The 19,934-nt window shown below is 39.5% G+C and overlaps 1 protein-coding gene and 1 long non-coding RNA gene across 7 annotated transcripts in view; both read left to right on the top strand.

Moving 5' to 3' along the window:
• The window catches only part of LOC143215827 (uncharacterized), a 362,235-nt gene that overhangs the window by 153,349 nt on the left and 188,952 nt on the right, over positions 1–19,934 (top strand). The gene's annotated exons all lie outside the window — the stretch shown is intronic.
• Positions 1–19,934, top strand: part of LOC143215834 (uncharacterized) — a 39,313-nt gene that overhangs the window by 6,044 nt on the left and 13,335 nt on the right. Inside the window, exon 2 of the long non-coding RNA XR_013010457.1 lies at positions 52–19,934. This exon is cut by the window's right edge and continues 13,335 nt beyond it. This is a non-coding gene — a long non-coding RNA (uncharacterized LOC143215834). The remainder of the gene's footprint in view (positions 1–51) is intronic.

The raw sequence follows: 19,934 nt of genomic DNA, 5'->3' as shown, positions 1-19,934 counted from the left end.
AATTTCATAAAAAATTTTGTCAAATACAACTTTAACTCTTTTTCTTAGAAGATAAATTAAAATGATGTTTTCGAGTTTGGAAGTTGCTAGATAATTCCATAAAAAAATTCTCCACATAAAAAGTGCAATAGAAACACCATTTATATAGTATTATTAAAAGTTCCCACGAAGATTGTCAGATAATTAGATAGAAACCCCAGGTCGAGTAAAGAATGCATTTCTAATATGTGATTCTCGTGTTTCACAAATTTTTGGGAACATCGTCCCTTCTGATAGTGACGTTTCATATCAAAGGCATATCTCTGAGGCACGAGAAGAGAAGGTAAAGACAGAAAAGATAGAGAAAGCAAAAAGATTGGGAAAAGAGAAAAATTACAAAGAGAAAGAAGAAAAAGAAAGAAAGTCGACGCAGGTGGCTGCTCTCCCTTATCGTGTTCCCATCGGTCGAAAAGTAGTCGGAATATTAGAAGCCAGGGCCCTTGTGAACACAATCGCGGTTTACGCCTATGGAGCTCGCCCTGTCGTCCATTAAAAGTCGTCGGCCCTTGTCTCCCTCCGTGAGGAGCACAAAAACCAGAAAACGTAAAAGGCACGGCACTCGTTCGAAACCAGTTCACGCTCCGGGGGAAGCTCCGCATGCCAAGAAAAATAGATCGTTAACGAATGAAATGGAAGAAAACGACCCGGGGGGAGAGGGGAAAAAATAAAAGAAGGAAATAAAGAAAGAAACAAAAGAACAGAGAGGATGATCAACCGTACGCACACACACAAACATGGGGTACGTCCTAATAAAATTAATCCGCGTCGCGCAATAAACGAATCGCGATAATGGCCGAGCAATAAATGCATCGGACTCTGCAATCTAGTGACCACTTCTTTCTCAAGATCATGGATATTAGACGACATTTTTCGATAAAAATTTTCTGCGTCAATTGCAAGAAACAGAATTTAAAGAAAAATGTATTTTCAGGTCTTAAAATTGCCAAGAAATTTTACCAAGAATTTCTTCGTGTCCGAGTCGAGATAAAATTGAATTTTATTCCAACTTTTAAATTGAAATAAAATTTCCAAAATCCCAAATATTATCGTGAAGCAATATTTCCAAGTTTGGCAATTCGTAGGTAATTTCCAGAAAGACAAATGGAGCGCAAACTTTATTTTATGATAAAAATATTGACTCTCAAACAATAAATGCGCGAAGATCTGCACCCCAGAGGATCTATCGGGAAGAAATGAAAGAAGATCGAGGAGAAGAGGGATGACCAAGGAACATACATGTTCTAATAAAATTAATCCGCGTAATAAACGAATCGCGATAATGACAGCGTCACGCACGTCAATTTATCAGCGACGATAATCGGCCGATTTCTCTTCCATTCTGTCGCCCGAGGCCTTAAAACCGATGCCGTGTTTTACGACGATAATGTAGCTCGGAAAATCGTTACGGTAACATTTTAATGCGAGATCGTAATGAAAATCTCAAGGCACGAAGCGTTCGTGCCCCGGCATTCAGATCCTAGCCTCCATTCGACGAGCTTTCAATAGAGCATTCTTCGGTTATATTGCTTGTTTTCTTCCGAGGGAAGCCTGGCGCCAGGGATCAATATATGTATACATGCCAGAAAATATATATATATATATATACGATATATGTATATACATATATGTGTAGAGGGAAATATATGTACAGGGTGTCCCAGGTTTTTCCCGCGGCGCCAGCATGTTCGACGAGTAAAAAGCAAGAAAAGAATGTCGTGTAAACATAGGCTCCGAAATGCGCTCCTGAAAAGTTGCTCGAGAAATGTAGAATGACAATAGAAGCCCGGCACACCGTCGCTAAAAAATGCGTTAACAATTCGTATTTTATCCAGAAAAATTGCAAGAGAAATACTGTTTTAACTTTCGCTGCATTTAAAATAAAATTGACTCGAAGAACTAACTTGACTAATAAAATAATAATCAAAATAGGTAGAAAAGTAACAATTAAATCGACAATTCATTTGCATTTACAACTCTGATTTAATCGTTCTTTTTCATTTCCTGATTACCCGGTACCGTTTTGCACTGTTCATTTGAATTCGATCGTTAACTAACACAGGATTTTATCGTCTAATTTAATTCCTCCGCACCGGGATTAGCAAACACTAAAAGTGACTGGTTTGTATTCGTGCTATTTGACTAGACTATTTCCACACGCGCGTATAAACGACGCAGTTATTTTCCACTAAAATACTTCACAGTTCTGATAAATGTGCAATGAAATATCCGAGTCCCGTTGCTTTCGCTGATTTAATCATTTCCACGTGCAGAATTTCGTATTCAGTTTCGTTTTCCTTTTTACGTTTAGATATAGTAATCTTTGCCGAGTAAAATTTGTCTTGCGAGGCGAACGCGCACAGTCTACGACTGGCTGCGAGCGGTAAAACACAAGTTGTGCAAACAGTTTAAACAAATATCGCCGTTCCTTCGCATCGAAAGAAACGCGCCTGTTGTGTTTATTTGTTTCGTAGTCTTCTGGCAACTTTTTCGACGTTCAATTTCACAGACGGGTCTGCGGATTCGATGCATTTATGGACAAATTAATAGATCAAATACAAAATCGTAAATAAATTTCAGATTATAAAAATTTACTGTATCATTTCGAACTCCCAAAAATGTCCAGGAAAGTAAACCATTTTTATTTTGCATAAAATTTGCAATAAAATTTAAAAATGTGCCAGCATCCCGAGGATTATTCGAATGTTATCGATACATTTACGATACGTTCTGCAAACTCAGGTGATTGCTGGGAGGATTGGGGGGGTTGGAAGCAGGGCGAGGAACGACGGGTAAATAGTTGCGGTTAAGCACATATGGAGTTCAGTTCAGTTTGCGTGATCGTACTCGTAATTACCGGCGAGTGATTGATAATTATCGATTCGATAATTTGGAAGATCTTGACCGTGAGGCGAGGGGTGGGGGTGAAAGGGGAGACACGCACGATGATCGACGCGTAAAAATGAACGAGGCTTTTCGTTCGAACTATATTTAGAGAGAGAAAAAGACTCTCGAAGGACGAAGCGAGGCGTTTCTCGCGCGAATCTTGGCCTCTGTTTCGCTCGCGACAGCTCGTCGTGTTTTCGTTATGAATATAAATGGCGGCCGTTCCGCGATAAAAGTAGTAAAAAGCCGTGTTTCACTCGCATGCTCCTTCGAACTTCCGGCGATTAATTTTCACGATGCGCCCGCACTCTCTTTTCCCGAGCCATCGTGCCTTCTTATTTTGTTTATTTAGACGCCGGCGGGCACCGCGCTCTCGCAGAAAACTCGTCTGAAAAATGAAAATTATACCCCAGAGAAGTATACACCTTAAATTGCTGTTGCATTGTAGACCTTTACGCTTAATTCAATAAAATTGCACTACTGCTTCGATAAATTCGGAACCAAATGATGCGCAGCGTTTAATTAAAACATTTCGTCGAGTCTGCTCGAAATTCATACGCTCCGCTCGAGCTTCTTATTTCGTTTATTTATTAACGAGCGGAGCATGAAAAATACCCATGAAAAATGTAAATTATACGTCTGAAATTACGATCGCGCTGCAACCTTTATGATAATCCGAGGCCGATTACAATCGAATAAAATTGCAATTAAATAACACGTTATATTAAATCGTATTAAAATATTCGCTTTTTTAGATCGTTTCTAGTCTATTCGGTTGAAACTGTTCGAGATTCATGCACGCATTTCGCCAGTGAAATATGAAAATTCTACCAAAGGAAAATATACTCGCAATTTCGCTGCGGACCTCTATGCAAATTCTCTTCTTTGTACGCAAATCCGATGCAATTGAAATTAAATAAAGTTGCGCTGCACTCTCGCCCGGCCTCTTACTCATAGAATGACGTAGTATTTCATTCTATTGAATTTTACGTTCTGTAATCTTTTTAATCTCTGCTCTCGCGTGAGTCTGTTCGCAATTCGCGTATAAATTTCGAGATTAAAGCTTCTTGTCCCGTTTCATTTATTGACGGGAAATGCAAAATTTAATTTTTATTTATATGCTGCATCGTACTCTCTGCACTGAAATTTTATTTAACCGAATCATAAAATACTGGCTTTTAATCTCCAAAGAGAGAATTTACAAAATTTATTTTTCCATCTTGTTAATTTTTCATTAGCGTGAATTAGGTTCAAATGCTTGGACGGGAATTCAAATGACTGGACGAGGATTGAAACCGATTCTGTTCAACCATTTACGGCTCGCTTTGAGCGACGTGTTTCTTTATCATTGACGCAAATATAAAAAAAAAGAGGATCGCGATGCAATTGATAAGCGGAATGCACCGAGAATGCAATGCTCATGTTGCACGAGTGGATACACGCATCGATAACGGTTGTTTATGTTTGTTTCTGTTCGAGTCCCAGATGGGCACAATGGCGGGCAGAAAGAATGGTCCACAGATAGGCGGGAACGCGTGTTTTCAATTTGTAATAAGAAGAGTAATTAACAGGGGGAGATAAAACGGTTTCGTAATCCGCTCGAATTACGTAACGCGATTATTATTCAAATCCATGCAAATATGTGCTTCGCCGTGGGTGCGGGCGGGTCCGGGTCGGGTCGGAGCGGGGTGTGCGAGCGCGGCGGGAGAGAGAAGCGAGCTTTTCACGTGATCACTTGAAAACCTGCTTTATTGGAATTCTATTTCTGTTGACGGCGTTCTACGCCAATGCGCCCTCCTGGACTCCAGCGTCGATTCAGAGAGGGGAACACTGTATTTCTAAAGTATCTCTAAGGCCTCATTGACCCATGAATCCTTCGTCTTTGCATACCTTGTTCCTGATTTTCGCCTTTGTCGCCGTCAAATGGAATCCCCCGCGAATTTATGCGAGCGTCGCCCGCAGGATCAGTTTCGCCAACATTCATTTTGCAGCTTCTACAATTTTTCATAATTCTGCAGACTCCCCCTACAACGGTATAATTTTTCTTAATCCATAAAAATTCAAATGTGTTCAAAGAATTTTTATACACAATTATTCTCAGACTCTCTCGAATACAATAGTATAATTTTTCCTAATGAGGCAACTTCAAGAATTTATTTTGTTTTAAGTATAAGATGTATGCGGATTATTTGTTTTACACAATTATTCTTCAGAGTCTCCTGAAAACAATGGTATAATTTTTCTTAATTCTATAAAAATTTAAATGCGTTAAAATCTACGCGGGTCATTTCTATGCACAATTATTCTTCATACGTGTTCAAACAATTTTCACTGAATAACAGGCAACTTCAAGAATTTATTTTCTTTCAACTATAAAATCTCTGCGGATCATTTCTATGCACAATTATTCCTCTGACTCTCCCACACTCAATGGTATTTATTTGACAAAATTATAAACATTCAATATTAATCAAACAAAGAGGCACGTTCAGCGCATCAATAATAAAAATCGTCCAAGATCGTTACAATTTGTTTGTTAATGTTATAGTTTATGTGCAGATCGTTTTATCGGACTATATCTCACTGACGTCCGCTAATATTATTATCGTTCACCCCACGCGAATTTAATTTCGCGGAAATAGCTCGGAAAACTGAATAAGATACAGACTTTAATAAAATTCCGCGCGCGCGTGCAGTTTTACTTTACATTTCATTTTCTGAAGCTCGACTCGCGAAAGTAATTACGTGTTATTTCGTTCCAATTAATTTAAGCTTACAGAGCCGCGCTTGAATAAACTTTGTTTTATAATTAATCGGGGGGACGTTGCGGACTGCGTTATTGCCGTGTTTTCTATGAACGCAGGAAAAATCTGGAATGCGGAACAATACGTTCCCCTTTTTGCATTATTTTTAATACACCAATATCCCGACGATGTTCGCGGAATGAAATTCCGTTTTATATATCACGATTTGCCAATAATACGGGAATTCAATTTCACATTGAATTTCGCGCGGCCTAAAAGCGTAACGTTTTGTTCGAATCGAAAATATTTTGTTTAACAATGTACAAATATATGCAAAGCGAGAAGAAATGCCGGACGGGAACGACAAATTTCGCATAAATACCGGTGTGGCGCTCTCGCGATAAAGCGCAAAAATTTCGAACGTGGGCGTACATTGGCTTTTATACATATTATTTTCAATACAACGTCGGCCTTGACAAGAGAAATAAATTTTTGCAGTGTGACTCGTGCCTTTGTAATTTATTCGACGCCGGCGATGCAAATTTGCATAGGCATCAACAGTCCGCAGTTATTCATCGCAACGTAAAAAAAAAAAAAAAACACACACACACCGTTCTGTCGGCGAATATTATTCCGTTTTTCTAACGAGCGCGGACAGGTGTTTAAACACGTAATTGTTTAATCGGACGGGGGCATTGTTTCGCGTCGAATCGCGCGCCGGAACAAGCGGGAGAACAATCGCGTCGCGAAAGTATCGGCAAACTTTCCCGATTACGTCGAATAAATCTATATAAATTAAAAACGGGAATTGCGAAAATTTCGCGTTCGGAATGGAATGGCAATTAATCGATTCGCGAGCGCGCACGCACGCACACAAATTCGAATTCGAAAAATATACATGCATACATGTGTACCGGTGGCTGGCCGGTGAGTTACATTTAATTTGTAAATTATTCCTGCGTTATTTCCGCTACATTTTATTTGCGGTGCTCCCCGCAAATTCAACTCCGAAATGTAATCAACATTTTACTTAATTAAACGTTGGAATATTTCACGGGGGTCACGCGGATATTTTTCCTCTTTATTTCCCGTTTATACAAATTCAACGTGATATATATGTGTACATATATATAGAGAGAGAGAAAGGGAGAGGGGGCTTAGAGAGAGACGTCGTATAAAAGCACAAAATGAAATATTAATATTTAACGTTGCATTCCTACACCGGTCCTCGAGCATTCTTTGAACCTCGCGGAGTTATTCAGCTACCAGATAATTGCCGAACAATATTTTATCTTAATTATATATATTTCCAAGTTAACGAGCACGCGGATTTTACGCCGCGGTGCATGCGAAAAGCGTCGCGGACAAAGGGACGCCTCCCGCGGAGTTTCCGCGCGCGGTTGCCATTTTCTATCGCGATTTTTACATCGCGTTTCCGATTCGGATTTAATTTTCCGCGCTCGCGCAGAGTCGTCCGCCACTGTTCAACCTCGAAATATCGCGATCGCGAAAATAATTACATTGATTCTCGATTTGTGTTGGAAATTAACTCGCCAGAATTAATATTCCATTATGCACATGATGAATTTTTCTTGGACAATTCAATTTTTCATTTTGAATAAAATAATATCTTACGTTTGTTACGATCGGTTAATCGCGGGATGGTCACGGATTAAATTGTGCAGCTAATAAATTGCAGCGAATCGTTTTTGCCGTAAATGCGTGGAATTCGCAGTGCAGATATACGCATTTGTAATATACAAGAAATCAATATGCAAAACGGCTGACGTGTAATCATAACACAGTCGTATCAGAATGCAATCGTTTCATACCATTTTTATCATGAATCTTCTATACAATAAAACGAAAGTAAATTATCATGTTACAGAGTTTAGCATGTCTATTAAAAATAATTTGCATTATGCAAAATGAACATATAATACAGATTCGGAACAGCATTTTATCTTTTCTTTCCATCGTCGTAACAGCATGAAATCGATGCAACAGCATTCTAGAATTCCCCTAACGTTTTTCCAGATTTTCCGCCCACGCGGTCTCCCATAAATGCATAAAATCCGCCGTATACTGAATGAACACCGACAGGCTTTATTAATTGCTGATTTCATAAGGAGTATAACTAGACTGCAGATCCTTATGCAAATCCACGTTTTTGCAGTTCCATTTGCAAAAATGCCGGCCAGATGAATATTTATGCTGCTCATTAAAGGTTTCCATTAGGGTGGCGCGTCCAGGAATTTCAGAAGCTTGTACTCTTCGTTTTTCACTCAATCATTCAACAAATCAAATACTCGGCGAATTTGTGAAGAGATTAGAATTTAAGAATACGTGACAAAACACCGTTTTTGACTTTCTAAAATTAGTAAAAAGAGGACGTTCATTTTATTCAAATTCCATTCCTCGGAGAGAAATCGACAATTTTTAATTCGCATAAAGTCCCGCAATTAATTAAACACTAGAACGAATTGCTGTGTCGGTCGAACGCGCGGAAACACGCGCTCTTACGGGGTGAAACGGGGTACGTATGTATAAAAGCCCGTGGAATCAGATATTAATATTTAATGTTGTACACTAATTCACCTTTCAAGATGCACTGCACTGCGACGCGCCAACATAGAGAGAGAGGGGAGGGGGCGAAGGAGAGAAAAAAGAGGAAATCGACTTACAAATTACGGCTCTTCTCGTACGAGTATCTTGTACATGTGCCGTATAATACTATAATGTATGTATCTAATGTAGGTATGTAAACACATATATACCTTATATCCTATCTGAGTTGGTCGGGAGTACGACGCGTTTCCATGGAAACCCATCCCTCCTATCAAATCTCCCCCCTTCCTCTCCGGATTCTCTATCTTCCTCGGTGTTCCTCTTCGGTCCCTTTCTACACCGTGTTTCTCTATGTTATCTCTTCTCCTTCTCTCTCTCTCTCTTCATCCCCTCTCTGCCGCCCCGCTCCCACCCCCATCTGCCATTCTGTCTCTCCATGTGTCTTTATCTCTCTATATTTCTGTTTTCCCCCACCGGGCGCGCTTCTGTCTCGCTCACAGCTACATTCGGTCGAGCCACATGTTCTCCCCTCGCGCCCCTTCCTCTCATTCCCTCCCTCTCTGTGGAGGGACTCTCTGTGTTTCTCTATCGTCACGTTTCTCCTTCCAACACGCTGTTTCAGAGTACAGCTTGCTCTCTCTCTTCAGCTTTCTCACCCTTTCTCTCTCTCTCTCTCTCTGAAGCTGTGGAGAGTCTTCTTTCTCTCTCTGACGGCCTGTTTCAGCTTACAGTTTGCTCTTTTCAGCTTCCTCACGCTTTCTCTCTCGTTTTCTCAGTTTCTCTCGCTCTCTCCTAGGCTGTCCGAGTCTCTCTCGTTCTCCCGACTCTCCTCCTCGCTCTTCGAGCTCTCCCACCACGCTGCCTTCTGCCACGGGAAGAAAACTATTCATTGTCAATACTCGAGACCCCGACTCCCGACCATGAAACCAACTTTTTTCACAGGGGTGAATTCCCATTGCCCGGCCTGCGCGCCTCCACCACCTATGTGTATGAGAGTGTATGCGCTGTATCCTTTTTGCCTCTTTCGTTCCTTTTCTTCTCCGTTTCTCTCCTTCTCCCTTTCGCTCTCGCTCTCTCTCTATTTCGTCTCTTCCCTGTCTGTCGCGTTCTGCTTGCTCGCCCCTACGGTTTTTCGAGGGAGACGATAATGACTTCAGGGATGATCTTTTCGGGACCGACTCCCCTCCGACCCACCCCCGGGCTGTATTAATAAGACGATTTGATCTACGCCCACGATTACATCGGAATACGTCTCTCTTTCCTGAGATCGCGCGCGCGAGGATAAACGGCAACCGGGAGCTGCTTCTTCTTCTTCTCTTTCTTCTTCTTCTTCGTCTTTTAGTGTGGGTGTAATGGACCGGGCCGAACGCCGGATGCTTGGTTAATTTTCGCGGTTGTCGCTGCGAACGATGTTTGTCCCTAAGCCGGAATCATCGTGTGGAGGATGAATATTTTTACTGCAACGATGAATTTGTATAATTCTTTTATATGATTTTTTAGAATGTACTTCCAACATCCCTTGACCGGTGATTTTAAACAATTTGCTTTACTGATTATATCGACAGTAAATTAATATGTAGTACATAGATATGACTTAGTAGCTTAATCTGTTTGTATTTTATTTGATTATTTCACTGAAGTAGTTTATTTTATTTTTATTCGATTATTTTATCGGAGTAGTTCATACCATTTTTATTTTATTTGACTATTTTATTGGAGTAGTTTACTCTATAATATTTTTATTTGCTTATTTTGTTGGAGTAGTTCATATCATTTTTCTTTTCTTTTACTATTTTATTGGAGTAGTTTATTCTATTTTTATTTTAATCGATTACCTTCATATTTCTCTAATTAAAAGCGATTAATATCTGTTTGTATTTTATTTGATTATTTCACTGAAGTAGATTATTTTATTTTTGTTCGATTATTTTATTGGAGTATACCATACCATTTTTATTTTATTTGACTATTTTATTGGAGTAGTTTATTCTATTTATTCTATTAATCGATTACCTTCATACTTCTCTAATGAAAAGCGACTAATATCATAGCGTATTTTAATCCAGTTAAAATATAAATTTGCACGAGGATCTTGTAAAAAGTATAATATTTCAGTATATTTACTAATTTTTTCAATTTCATTCGTTAACAAAAAAGATTGCGAACCAATTTCGAAAAACACGAGCGTAATTCATGAGTAAATTACGAAGTACATTTACGGTTCGTAAGGTTTATTCGAAATATCGATCGAGTTTTGTCCGGGGCACGTTTATTTTTCCGTCGAATGGAATCATTAATGGCGGAATGAGTTTCTATTGAGTTCCGGTCTTTGAAACTTACTCTTTACGAATGTAAATGAGGAGGAGCGCGCGCTTCGCGCACGGCTGGTCGATTTATCATTCTAAGCCAGCAGCAGCGCAGCGGGACGAACGGTTTTTTCTTGATAAAGAAGAAGAAGAAGATAGAGTTTCGTTTGAAGTGTCTTCATTAAAATTTTTGCCCCATTGTGTCATCTTCAGCCGCGTCTGAAAGAAACCCATTAAATCCCGTTGTCGAACAGCGTGTACGACAAAATTCGTTTTCGAAAGAGCCCGCCCCTCCTCGTTCCTCCAACTTCCATCTTCCCAAATGCAATCTCTGCAGAGATGCAAGTCGTTGGATTGGTTGCGCAATCAAAGTATCGAATTTATAGTGGAATTCCCTGCTAAGAAAACAGAGAGAGAGAGAGCCGGCATCCCGAAAGTGGGGCAAAGCGGTAACAAGAAAACCAATATGTCGTACAACAATGGGACTCTCTCGCGGTTTGCTGCATTCGTAGCAACCTTACAACTGTAGACAGCCCACCCCTTTATCCTTCCATTAGCTTTCAAAATGACGACGCACAGCACTGTGTATCTCGTGTTTAGTATCCTTGTATCCACCGTGTACCCGCTCGTCTCGTGAACGACGCTACAACGTTTTCTTCTTCGCCACGTTTACCCCTTTATTTTCAATTCTAATAAAAATAATCATAGTAATCCCCCCGCGTGGGAGCGAGTACGGAACACTCCCATAGTAATCCCTGCTTCTCGTAAGACCCGGCTAAAAGGGACACTGCAGGAAGCAAACGGTGAAAACACGCTTTCATTATCTCACAAAGGATAAAATAATAGAGTCCCCTCTAGGGAATGAAAAATAGAAATGTTTCCCCGATGATGCGAATCTTCGGATGCATATTTTTATATATGGTTCTTGAAAATTAGTTTTATTTAATGGTTTGTATTTAATGAGACATTTTGTTGTACATTTACTCGGGGGCGTAAATTTAATTGGAAATCAATTTTGCAAATCCTCTTTTCGAAATTACACACACTCCAATGAATATTTCGTTATAAATTAACCGGGAATACGCGAATTTGATTAAAAGTTGATTTATTATAGTAGGGAATTCCATTTCATCGAATATTCTATTACGAATCAACGTACAAACCATTAATTATTGTACGTTTCGCGTTGATCGTTTATAAATTGACGCTAAACACCAGCCAGATTACAAATCAATTTATTTCGTTCGTAAAATTTGATATTTTCAAGACTCCGAGCAAACATTTTTATACGCACCAAAATCGATAACAACAATTGTCGGAAATTGCACACTACAGAACATTATAAAACATTATTTTATCTGCATCTCCATAATAAGAGAGCCATATAATTCGATCACTATCTTTACAGCCATCGGACTTATCGTGCCCGAACTGATAACGCCTGTTCTCATCAAACAGATGATAAAAACTCTATTCATAATAATAACAATAATAATGATGACACAATAACGCCATGTTTATTGCACAGAGGTCATACATACGGGGATCTAGGCGAATTTTCGCAATTCCGAACGAATTGAACGCAATTACAGAGCAACGTGTCCCCGGTTAATCATGATTAATCCGGTCGCGTCGCGATTTCCTGTCGACGATGAATCATAAATCGCGTTGTCGAGCGATTGTCCGAGTTCGCTGCCTCTCTCTTGCTCTCTCTCTCTCTGCGTGTGCAACGTTCGATTATCGCGATCGAGTGGCTCGCGCAAGAACGTATCGAATAGTATTTCCGGAAACATTTAGCCGCGCTAAAAACATTTCGTTACTTTTTTCCCGGCACTATTGCACAGCTTTTTTCGCTGTTGTTACGTTTTTCGATCGTCGGAACGCTGGGCATTTACATTCCCTTTTTTTTCATAGTTCGTCCGGGAGCGTTTAGCGAATCTGTTATTAAATATCCGGGAAGAAAAATATTACGCGTCGGGTTTAATCAATTTCTACGGGCCTTCGAAAATACTCTCCGGTGAACTCGTTCCTTTTCATTTTTCGGCGTATACAGAGTGTCCTGAAAATATTGTATTTGGAATGACTGATTCTCGAGGTCAATCGAAGCAACTATTTCCTTTTCGGAAATAATCTCCGTCGCTTCGTCTAGGAGTTACTATCGAAAAACTTTAATTTGGTTCGAGTACCTTGTAATCGATGAAGGTAATTTTTATCTTGCTGTGATTTTATTATCGAGACCGAAGTACAGTTGATGTAAAATATTCGTTTTTTTTACAAGGCGTGTGTACGTTGTTTGGCAACCATCTTAGTAACAAGCGAGTATGTAAATATTAGAAAATGTTTCTTATCGATGCGACTAAATAACCAACTGCATTATCTCTTGATGTTTCGCATGTCGCACATGAATAAAAGATAGGCTAAAACATTTGCGTACACTTAATGTGTACGTTTGAAAGAGCAAGAGAGAGAGAGAGGAGATTGATTTACGGTTTGAACAGGGAATGTTGAAATTGCGATTTAATACCGTGCACGGTGTAACTAAAGTTTAATTGAATTAATGTTGTAATTCGTGCCTCGAGTTTCTCTTTGCGCGAGGAAGTCGGGCAAACAGAATAACTTTGCATGAAATCGATGAACGAAGGAGAGAACCGTCAGAGGCCGGGGTCCGACTTCACCCTGGCCACCCTCTAAGCCACCCCTTACCACCCGCGAACCAAGAGAAAGCAAGGGAACGCATTAAAAATTTCAACAAACTCTCTCTCTTGCTCGCTCGCACGAGATGAATTTTACGAGGGAGCTAAGTTTCCGCTCTTAAAAAAATCCCCGGCATTACTTCGAAAGAACACTTCCGACGGCTTTATCCCTTCGCTTTGCGCCGGGGAACTTTCAGTTTCGACGACTCGAAAGTATTGCGCCGATACGTCAATTACTGTTATCACGGCGGTGAAATTTCTTAATGAAACGAAATCACCCGACCTCGGCATTCGCGTACCGTCCGGGGCTGAAATGTGTGTACTGTTTATCTTTTGTAACCGATTTTGTGCAGTCAACTAATTTTGTCGCCGAATCATCCCCCAAACATCGGCAAAATTGATGTAATTTCGTGATCAAGATTTGGAGATCCTAAAAATATTAAACCTTACGTGAATGACCAAAATGTCCGAGAAATTCGATGATTCGATGATGAAATTCTATGCTTCAAATATAAATTAATCTGTAATCGTCCAAGAATATAAAAATGGAATAGTAAAAAATAATATTAAAAATATTTGAATCTTACTCGTGGAATTTTTGGCTTGAAAAATGGGTAAACTTTACCGGACTCAAAATTTATGCCTTTTTGCTATAAATTATGATGTATTTGGTATGTGATCTAGTTGATTTGTACCCAGGGCGACTGCAGATCGAAGTTTCGATGCTGTAGGATCATTGGTTCAGGAGTTATGCTTGTTTAAAGTGCAGCAATCTGCAGTGTTTTCGACAGGCAAGGGCGCCGCCACATTGGTTTGTAGTGGCGACCGCGTGCCGCTTACCATGCCACTCTCCCGACCTAATCACCAACTAACTTCCACCTAGCGGCTCTGCTCGGTAACTACAAACCAATGTGGCTGCGCCTTTACCTGTCAAAAACACTGAAAATGCCCAACTTTAAGCAAGCATAACTCCTGAACCATTGATCCCACAGGATCGAAACTTCTACTGGATCACATACCAAATATGTACATCATAATTTACAGGAGAAAGGCACAAATTTTGAGTCCGGTAAAGTAAAGAGCAGCCTGAAAAATAAAATGGCGTTAGAATTTTATACGTGAAGCACAGTCTCTTTTACGCTCTTCCTATACCTCTGAAAATAGAGAAATAAATGAAATTGTAAAACTGTTATTTATCCCGTGGCAAAGAGACTGTTTTATCGATGATTTTCGTTAGGGAATGGAAACGACGAGTTTGTTAACGCGCATAAAACGCCAGGTTATTTTAGCATCGGACCGTTAATGGCTCTTTAAATGAATTTTATTAGAAAACGATAAAGTTATCCACGGCTCCCCGGCGAGAGGCAGAAGTTTCTGGCTTCGTCATTAAAAGCTCGAGTTCGTCGAAGTAAACTTTTTAAATCGATGCTAATATTTAAACGACTGTATTAATCATGGTCTCTTTACCGAATGATTCCTTTGGCTGGGATAAAAAAGAGCAATTTATCTTTAGGATTGACTATTGAACAGTTTCTTTCAATGGCTCTCCGAGTATCTTTATCATGGTCGATCGATGAATTCTTCGAGTCGGAGAACTTTGATGCAGTTTCGTTCGCGGAGATATTATTGTAACTATTTTCTTGTAGCTGTTGGCAATTTCGATCGATGAAATCTGCAATTCACATGCACTGACCCAATATTGTCAGGAATTTACATAATATTACAATTTAATACATCTTGCCGCGAGAATTATATTCTAATGAATATTTAAAAGTGTTTTTTGTTGTTTTTGAAAGTAAATGCATTAGCAATTATAAAATAGAACATGTACATCGTAGAACGACATGAAACATATCGTTTCATAATATACATATATTTTATTTGTATATTAACACCAATAATAATCAAAAGAAACTTTGATAGTGATTCAGCTTAGTCACTATCTTCGTTGTCCACAAACTTATCGCTCCGAACTGATAACGCCGAGCATAGATAAGCGGCGAATGGCTAACTAATGTACAAAAGATATGAATAACATCATGCAGATAATTACCTTGAAAAATTACCAGCTGCATCGTACGATAACAATAAATTGTTGTCGTGACACTAATGTAATGAGTACGAGTTGTCGCCTTCTGCAAATAGATCTAATAATTACTGTAAATATTTGAAGAATTAAAATTCAACGAGTCACACTGTAAGCAAATATGTATTAGGAAGTGATAGAACTGATTTTAATCACAAAATGAGTAGATTGATGAAGCAAGGGTCAGGGAAATTAATGAATACATCTAATATTATCGGAAGATTAATCTTGGCCGAGCTTTGACAAGAGAGATCGTCGATGTTATTATTTCTGCAAGCTTTTATAAATTCAGACCGTTCGAATTCGTCATCGCGAATGCAGTGCCGGGCAATTAGGCCGTCGTTATTTCACAGTTCGCCGGTGTGTATGTGTAGCCGATTTTATCGCGTCTGTCAAGTGGTGCCCCGTCACCGCAATGGATTGTGCTGAGACACAGAAGAAGAACGGACGAAAAGAGAGGCCGGGAGAGCCGTGCGCGCGGGGCCGAGGATATTTATTAACCTTCCAGGTAATTGTAGGAGAGCCATTCCGGGCGATATAGGATCGCCGGAATGCGCAGGTGTTAACGCGAGAAGAATGTCCAATTGCGGGGCCCGGTCGGGTTGGAATATCAAAACGGAGATTGGAACCGAGTAGTCGATTTCGACCGCTCGGAAACGCTCGGAAACGCTCCGAATGCGATCCGCGAATTTCGACGAGCCTTGTCTGTCATCCTCCATTCGTAAATGCGTCGGAAACATTGCCTAACACATTATAATTTCCATCGTGATGCTAGAGGTTTATCCGATTCGACAATCATACATATTTCGCTCGATTTATTGCAATAGGAAAAATTCCAACAGGCTCTGACGAGTATTTCAAAATTGATCACCGGGCTAAAAGAAAATTGTCCAAATCCACTAACTGTTATTCTTATTCTGGCGACTCTGAGTCCGAGAAAGTTGTGGTTCGCCTTTTACTAATTTTAATAAGTCGTAAACAATATGAGAACACTATTCAATGCTTCTCTAACGTCTTCATAATTTTGTATTATCTAAATTTTATATTTTTATATATTATATATATTTTTATATATTAAATTATATATAATAATAAAGACAGCGGATCTTCGTAAAATAATAATTTTCAACATGATTTTTTCAATCAATTGGGGCGACATAGAAATTTATTTTCTGTCTTGATACGTTCAATGCGTTGAAAATAATGTAACAGTATTCTTACATTCGTCTAATGTTTTTAACATTTTAAATCACGCCTACTCATTTTTGTTGTAAATGCATAAAGCCCGCTGGCTGTTAATATTCGCAGTCTATTAACGACACGTCCGTTTGTTGGTTTATGTTCATGTTCGATCAATATTACATGTACTAATTAATTCATTTGGATCGTAACAATAATATATGAAAATAGCGAAACAACAAGTACGATTGTGAGAAAGGAAAATCATAGCGGGATTGAATCACCGGGACTAGGAACAATATTTTGAAAAAAGAGAAGTGGTGTGCAAGCGTCCTCGCTGGCCCGCCACAAATTAATTACGAGTCGTGCGAGTGAGCATGAAGAGAAAAGAGAGAAGGAGAGCGAGAGAGAGAGAGAGGTAGGGAGAGAGAATCGACAAGGATGTAGGGAGCTCGATGGTGGAAGAAAGAGACATCGGAACGGAGGAACGGAGACAAAGTACGGTCTCGAATTCCATGTACCCACGTAATTCACGTTAATTGGTATTCAGAGGGGTAACCCGTAGCTAGTGTGTCTTTTGAAAACAAGCTGGATCCGACCTGTCCAAAGGTAACAGCTCTTAAACCCGAGTTCCTTCCCTTTCCTAGCTATACTTTTCCCCACCCATTTTTCCGAACAGTGAGAAACGGTTCCACCGAAATGAAAATCGCAGAGGCAGTCGTAACTGCAAAGACTTGGAATTTTTGGACCCCGAAGATTATTCCGCTGAAATTATTTACGCGTCCATTATACATAGATCAGTTCGAGCAGATTTATTTTGAAGTGCCCCGATAGTTGTCCTTACTTGTAAAAATTTATAAAAATGTTTCTTGATTTTATAAAAGTAACGAGAACGTGTCTATCCACATTTTTAAAAATGGTACATGCCCATAGGAATAAATTTGTTGAATAATTCCTCATGGATGAGGAATAAATCTTTATAATCGCAATAATCGTGAATTAAAAATATTAGAACCGGACCGCGGATCTTTATGCAAAATAAAAATTGCCTGCATCGATTGCAAGAAATAGAAATCAAATTTCTGTTGAAGTTATTTCTTACTTATTCAAAAGAATCTTTAAAATCTTCCAACAATTTTCAATTTCATCTACTCAATTTTCCTATAAATGCACGGAGATCCGCAGTCTAATTAGAACATTTCCCTGTCGATTCCCTGTACTCCGTCCACGTCCATTAGTCTACAATGAACAAACCTATTTAAAAAATAAATCAAAATAAATCCGCGGACAATGGCTGGCAGGTGGGAACGCAGCATAAGGTCGTCCGAAATCAAATCCAAACATTTCTCCTCCGGCGTAGCTAAATAGCAGGAACTGTCTGAATCGCAGAATAATGATACTGCAACCGACAGCACCATAACCGGAAAGCCTATTGAATTTCAATATCCCCGTTCAATTACCCCCGATAGAGAATACGTTTTATCGTTCGTTAATTACATTCCCATCGTGTAACGGCGCAATCAATCGGCGTTGTGAATTATGTTACGCGAAACACAGACATACGATCTAACAGCAGTCTCTCTCTCTCTCTCCTCCCTCTCCCTCCCTCTCTCTGACAACGATCGCGGCCAACAGCGCATGCTCTCGTTATAGTAGTTCGTCGAAGTGCACTAATTCCGAACCGAGGCGCGATTTAATACATCGCTCGATAAATGCGCGACGTGATCTTTCCGTTATACTAATCGTACTGAACATCGCCGGACTACAAAATTCGTCTCTGAAATAATTACTTTTGGAAATTCGCTCGGACTTGCTCCTCGATTATTTCCAGGAGAATAATCCTTCCCCCCGAGCAATAAATATATTGATTGATTTCATAGTGGGACTACTGCGTTGCTTAACAAATTAGTTATTCTTGATTATTGTATTTGCAACAATTAAATAAAAGCAAAACGGAAAGACATCTACTACTGCGAGCTATTAACTTATTAAATCATGCAAACTTCGTTCTTATATTGAACGCGGGAATACTTTCATTAATATCATAACAAACACAAATAGAACAGTACTAGCTTCGAGTTGCACAAAAATTTTTAAAATCAAATCAAAGAAGAATTCTTTATGAATCAAACGAACAACAAAGGTGCTGCAATAATTATTTTTATACGCGACGTGATCTTTCCGTTATACTAATCGTACAGAACATCACCGGACTACGAAAATCGTCTCTGAAATAATTACTTTTGGAAATTCGCTCGGACTTGCTCCTCGATTATTTCCAGGGGAATAATCCTTCCCCCTGAGCAATAAATATATTGATTGATTTCATACTGGGACTACTGCGTTGCTTAGCGAATTAGTTACTTTTGGTTATTGTATTTGCAACAATTAAATGAAAGCAAAACGGAAAGACATCTACTACTGCGAGCTATTAACTTATTAAATCATGCAAACTTCGTTCTTATATTGGACGCGGGAATATATTTTCATTAATATCATAACAAACACAAATAAAACATCAAATTTTTAAATGCTTTCGGCGCTACCGTTTCGATCAATTACTAATATAGCAATTTTGCAAAATTTTACTTCTTTCCTGACGTTTCGGTTCCGTTTTGAACCTTTATCAAAGGTGGAAATTTGCTTCTAAACGAAACTATATTTGTAATGTAAATTTCAATGATAAATAAAACAGCACTAATTTCGAGTTGTACAGAAATTTTTAAGATCAATTCAAGGAAGAATTCTTTATGAATCAAATTATTTTCGCTAGCAATGAATGAAAATACAGGGACCCTTTTCAACATCGTCCAAGCAAGGACTTGAAAAATTGCTTCAGCGATTTCTTTGCCGACTGTCGACCCCTAAAGAACCCTTCCCCTGGCCGCAGGTTAAAAAACAAACCCCCATGACAGCGTCAGGCTCGCTCGAGTTGTTCGCTAGCGGCGATTATTCCACGGAGGACACCATGGAAATTATTTATTCCACCGGTGGCCCCGGTAAATCGATTCGAGCGGTTGCAATCCACCGAGTTCACCGGAGAGAGTGTCTCGCGGACTCGACTCCGGCTTCCGAAACTTGCCCCTTAATTCCGCGATATAATTCGAGCACGATTGAGCGCGGATTAAGCAGACTTCAGAATCGAATTATCAAGAACAACCGAGTTTCCCTTTCGAGGTTCCGGGTTCTCGGCTTCCCGTAACCACGTTGCACTTTTCTCGAATATCGAATACCTGTGTCAGATTATTATCCATTATTACTCGAAAACCCCGAAATAATTGCAGGCTTGTTTCCCCACGTTGTTGTCGAGGGTTAATCACATTAAATAGACGTGTCGGTGTTTCCTCTGAAAATTTCTTAGCTCTGCTTCATTATTTCTCCCAACAAAATTATTTCTTTTTAACCCGACGGAGCTTGGGTCCATTTTGATCCTAGT

Source organism: Lasioglossum baleicum, chromosome 14 (assembly GCF_051020765.1).
Source record: "Lasioglossum baleicum chromosome 14, iyLasBale1, whole genome shotgun sequence".
NCBI lineage: Eukaryota > Metazoa > Arthropoda > Insecta > Hymenoptera > Halictidae > Lasioglossum > Lasioglossum baleicum.
Note: the sequence above shows the minus strand (reverse complement) of the source record. Positions and strands in the feature narration are given on the sequence as shown.